Genomic DNA, 6,000 nt, shown 5'->3' on the forward strand with positions numbered 1-6,000 from the left:
ACCAATTGACTCCACGTAGGTTCTAGGAGGTCCCCCATTGGCTAAAAAAGCAATTCGGCAGGTTTTAGATGGCGAATGGCCGAAGTCGAATTTTTAAAGAGACAGTACAAATTAAATTTCTAATTTTCTAATTTTTTTCATATTCAAATCGAATTTGGACTATTCCCTAGTCAAAGTACACAAAAAATAGCTCGAAACTTGAATTTTTTTGAATTCGAAAATACACCTCGACCTTTGATAAATCTGCCCCTAAATGTTTCAAAATTGTAACAGTTCAGAACCTGCACCTGAATTCCGAGCTGCCAGACTGAAACACCAGAGACAGGAACATTCGACTTTACACTTGGATTTTGGAAAACCAGTAAAAAATAAATAATGGAAAGCAACTGGAAAAAGTCTTTATTTCTGGGGAACAAACTGAAAACAACTGAACTGGAAAAAGTTTTGGAAGGTGAACAACCCCTTTAATATTTTTCAGTGGCAGACTACGGGTAGGCTGCTTATGAGGTACGTGCCTGGTGCCCCTAAGTTTTGCGCCCGAGGCACATACTTTTTCTGCATACTACATACTTTATCAAAAGAGCCATTTTGCCCCCTCTTCCACTAAAGAAAAATAGTCTGGAGCCGCAAAACATAACCCAGTTTATAAACTTTTAAAAGTTTAACCCTTTTTTGTTACAACAACAGAATACAACAAACAGAAGTGCAGTGTATATGTCTAGGCCTACATTGAAATAGCCCTATTAAATGCTAGTGTTCTCATCTGTTTAATGTGACTTCTGTTTATGAAGCTCCATGCTGATTTTCCTTCTCTTGTCTTGAGTGTGTGACCACAGTAAGGACCACAATGAATCATCTTGCTGCGGTTTGGTCTTGGCCTGTCACTCCTGGGACGTCTATACAGCCTTCGCAACCCTACCGTGGTCGCACACTCAAGAACAGAGCTGGGCCAACCCGGCCAGGCGCCCTAGGCAACCTGGCCGGCCACGGCTTAGTGTGTGCTGAATTGCGCATGCGCAAAATTACGCGCATGCGAGCAAGCGCTTTAAACGCAAATTACCAGTGGCAGCCAGGAAGAAACAGGACCGAACATGGGGAAAAGAGCAGGTACGTGCCTGGCGCCCCCTCAGCTTTGCGCCCTAGGCACGTGCCTACTCTGCCTATCCCTAGTTCCGGCTCTGCTCAAGAAGCCACCAGCAAGTGTGAGGGCTGTATAGACAACGTGACAGGGAAAGCCGCAAGACTGAGCCGCAGCAAGCAGGATGAAGAGCCGCATGAGGCTCCGGAGCCACGGGTTGCCTACTCCTGCCCTAGAGTGTGACTTCAAGTTTACAATGTGGCAAATGTGAACGTTGGTGCAGTTCATGTCCCTTACTTACATTACAGATGTCATGCCTCTCAACATTTTGGAAATAGAAAGAGGGAGAAAAAGATTAGCAGCGACTAGCTTCGTAAAATATTTTGACCACGCCTGTTTGTGGCCACACCCCCTAATTACCATGTTAATTTTTCAAAATTTGACAGGTTATGAAAGCTTGAACACAATTTCTGTGTATATATGTGTTATTACAGTTTTACTAATGAAGGTGGATTGCCCTTTAAGCTGCAAGTCACAGTTTCCCCAAGAGACCCGATGATATTAAATAGTTACAATTGTTTCTTTGCTTATCTTAAATTGTTACAATAGTTTCTTTGCTTATTTTAATTGTTACAAAGGTATCTAAGTGCACCTGCCACATATTATGGGCTCTCTGCCAAAAGCCAATTACGTTTTAGAAACTTTGTCTTTTTCTGGCTGGTCAGTGCAGGAGATCAAAGAGAAAGTTGGGACATTTCAGTAACAATCTGGGACTGCAGGTTGAGCTGTCAAAATCAGGACAGTTGAGAGGTATGCAGTGTAAGTAATACAAACTTGGAAACAAAATACAAAGGCTGTAGTAATCTAAATGTAATAATATGTTTTGTTTTACATGCACCTCCCCCTTCTCACTAACTGGACAACCCAAAAGCCCCCCAATACATTCAGTCATTAAAGGGGCAGTTTACTTTAAAGGAGAAGGAAAGTCTATTCAACTTGTGGGTACCAAAAGTTAGCCACCCCAAGTGGATGTATTTACTTACCCAGGGCCGGAACTAGGGGTAGGCAGAGTAGGCACGTGCCTAGGGCGCAAATCTGGGGGGCCCAGGCACGTACCTGCTATGTCACCTACCCCATGTCTGGTCCACTCATTCCCCATACGATGATTGGTGTTTTTGTGCATCAACATTTTTTTTTGCGCTCACCCAGCGATGCGGCTGCCCAGGTCGCCTAGGGCGCCTGGCCAGTGTGGCCCGGCTCTGTACTTACCCGACAGCTCGGACCAGTGCTCCTATCGGCAGAAAACTTTACAGACGCAGGGTTTTGCCAGCAAGCACCACGGAGCGATCATCTTCTTCAAATTCCTGGGGCAGATGCATATGCAGTAGAATGAAATATTCAGCTTTTTCATTAAAGTTCAGCTTTTTATTCTACTACACATGCACAGCCAAAAGAAGAAAGAAGAAGCACGAAGAGGATCTCTCTGTGGTGCTCACTGGAAGAATCCCTGGCCAGTGCAGGTTTATGCTGATAGGAGCACCGACCCTGGGTGTCGGGTACAGCGTTGGACTGGGGCCTGATTGTTCAAATCGTATTAAATAAATTATAAGAAAAATTGAGGAAGTCCTATGCACTCCATTGCACTTCACCTGGTCTGAGCTGGCGAAGGCAAGTCTGGCGAAAGAGGTGACGTTTAGTAAAATCCGCATTTTAGTGAATTTGTGGAGTTACGTCCAATCGCCATAGCAAAAATTCGCCTGGCGATAGAGTGCAAATGATCGCTAGCATCTGTCTCTTTTGCTAGCGAAGTTACGCCTACCCCCGTTAGTAAATCGGCGAAGTGCCTGAATGATGTTACGCTGGAGAATTTTCGTCAGCGTTAGTCACTTGTCCTTTAGCAAATCTGCCCCTAAATGTTGGTAATTTAATGTCTTTATTGATGAGGTGAAAAAAATCTTCTGAAAAGGCCACTTTCAAGCTTGCAATGGCTAGTTTCATTTAACTTCCTGTGAAACAAAGTAAAACATCACGAATGAAAGTAAAACAATTATTCTCTTCATGAATACTAACATACTGATCTTACATATTTGTCACATTGCACTGCAAATTGGAGTTTTCTGTACACAGCTTCCTCTTGGTCCGAACTCCAACCTAATAGTGCTGCAGTGTATACTATTGAACTTGGATCCTTTTAGATTCGATTTTTGGCCCAAAATGCTGTGATATGACATCACGCGCCATGACATTAATGCATGGCCATGGATGTCACCATCTTGACTACTAAGCGGAGAGCTCCTGACAGTGGCACCCCTCCCTTTGTTTCACTTTAGATTCTGTTTCCTTGACACCTACAGAATTTACCCTCCCTGCATCTTATTACTGGAATGCCCTGTTTTTGCCAATGTTAAACTCAGTTACCAATAACTGAATAAAGGAGGTATTTTTGATGACTGCAATATTTATTTAGCATGAATAAAATCTTACTAGATGCAATACAAACTAATCAATACGATTACATTTAAACTGAAACAGCACAAGAAATAATACACTCTAAATATAATCCATATAAATATTGAGGTAATGTTGCATTATACAAAAAGGCATGTAACAGAGTCTGAATTGTATGAAAAATAAGAAAGATAAGGATGCAGTTTCTATAAAACTGTACTTGTTAACAAGGCAATACCGTAATGGTTAACAATACCTCAAATATGCAGGGAACATTCTAACCATGGAGGATGAAATCTAGCAGATTTGATGTTTTTACACAAAAACATCTATTCATTTTCATCTAGAATCTGGCATCTTTTTTTGTCTACAACATTATCTATTTTAAATTTGTTCAAATGATCAGAGGCATACATTGCCATGTCAAAGGCCAAGCTTCCAAACTAGACAATATTGTGTGTGCTTCAACCACCTTATTTAACCTTGTAGGTTGGGTGCAAAGCAGACTGGAAACCCTTACCAGGGGTTTGCATAGACATACAGGAAAAAAATACAGCTGCAGCACCTCTTTGCTGCAAAAAGTGAAAACTAGAATTTACTAGGTCAAACAAACAATGCAATGTTTCGGCTTACTTTTTTATATATAAAACCAAAAGTATCCAGACTCCCAATCTAAAAATAAGATGTCCTGAGTTAGAACACTTACTGCATAATGTACTGATAGGGAGCCTGGGCTATTTATTAGGGATCAGAGGCACAAAAGCATATCACCCCATGACTACCTGTGGGATGAATTGGAATGCCAACTGTCAGGCCTGATTACTCAACATCAGTTCTTATCTTTATTAAAGGGAACTATTGCGAAAATGAAAATTTAATATAAGCTTCATCATACTGAAATAAGAGACTTTCTAAATACGATCAAATATTTCTGCATCGTTTCTAAAATAATTAAGTTTATCTTCACTATCCCTCTCTCAGCATATGTTTCTCTTCATTTTGTCTTCTTGCAGCAGTTGGGTGTCATTGACAGTTAGATCCAATATATGTTATAGGGGGACTCCTTTTCCTAGCAGATTAATTAAAGCTCACTCAAATAACTGATTCCAGTACAAGCAAAATCTAACAAAATAACTGCCTTTTGTACAAAATCCTGCATGTAGAGAGTCATGATGTCTGGTGATTTTAATAGTGAGCTCTAATATATCTTCTAGGTAAAAAGAGCCCCACTATAAGATATATTGGATCTAAAGCTCCTAATAGATGCGACGATTCTTCTTGCCGAACGACCGATTTTAGGGAAGTCCGACCAATCCTTCGAAATTATTGTGCGGTTAGTTGGATTCGAACGATTGTACATCTTACGATTTTTCAGCCGACATCTGTCAGGAAATTGATCGGCCAGGTCAAAAAATCTTTGTCGGCCCCAGTGCAATCTATCTATGTTTGCAGGGCCAAGCAGGCAGCTCCCCTTTGTTTTCCTGGCAAATTGGTCTTTTTAGTTGATGGTAAATTCGTACGATCGTTCCGATAAAATCGTGGTCTCACGATGAGGATCTGATCTTTTAAAAATCTCAACATCTAAGGCCAGCTTTACTGTCAATGATTATCTGACACCCAACTCCTGCATGAAGACAGAATGTAGCAGTGTCGGACTGGCCCACCAGGATACCAGGAAAACTCCCGTTGGGACCAGGTGTCAGTGGGCCCTCAGGCTGCTTAACTTTTGGCTTATTTCATGGCCATTCCCTATTTCTATGAGAACAAAGTGGCTAAACAGGTGGAATAATAGATTATAGTATGTAAAGAAAAGAGACTAGGTGAATAGAGGTTGAGTGAAGAGAGGAAGAAAATAGTACTGAGAGTGGGCCCCTGGTCTAAGGTCTTTTGGTGGGCCCCTGGTGTCCCAGTCCGACACTGGAATGTAGAGAAACAGATGTTGAAAGAGGAATAGCAAAGGTAAACGTGCTTATTTCAGAAACGATGCAGAATATTTATTTGATTGTATTTAGAAAGTTTCTTATTTCAGTATACTGAAGCTTATATTTTATGTTCATTTTCGTGATAGTTCCCCTTTAAGGTTCTTGTGGCTGAATGGAAACAAACTTTTATCAACAACGTTCCAAAATCTAGTGGAAAGCCTTCAAAGAAGAGCACAGGCTGTTATGCAACAAAGAGAGGGCCTACTTCATATTAATATCCTTGTTTTGTTTGTGTGAGATATGTCTTCCAAGCAACCTTCTCTAAACAAAAAGGAGGGCTGATTTATTCCCATAAGACCTACACTTCACTAGTGCAGTTCTAACTTGCAGTAGGTTGATCATAATATTTGCTATGATTAAGGGGCACATTTACTAAGCTCGAGTGAAGGATTCGAAGTAAAAAAACTTTGAATTTCGAAGGTTTTTTTTGGGGTACTTCGACCACCGAATAGGCTACTACGACCTTTAACTATGATTTCGACTTCGATTCAA

This window comes from Xenopus laevis, chromosome 5S, assembly GCF_017654675.1.
Source record: "Xenopus laevis strain J_2021 chromosome 5S, Xenopus_laevis_v10.1, whole genome shotgun sequence".
Classification (NCBI taxonomy): Eukaryota; Metazoa; Chordata; class Amphibia; order Anura; family Pipidae; genus Xenopus; species Xenopus laevis.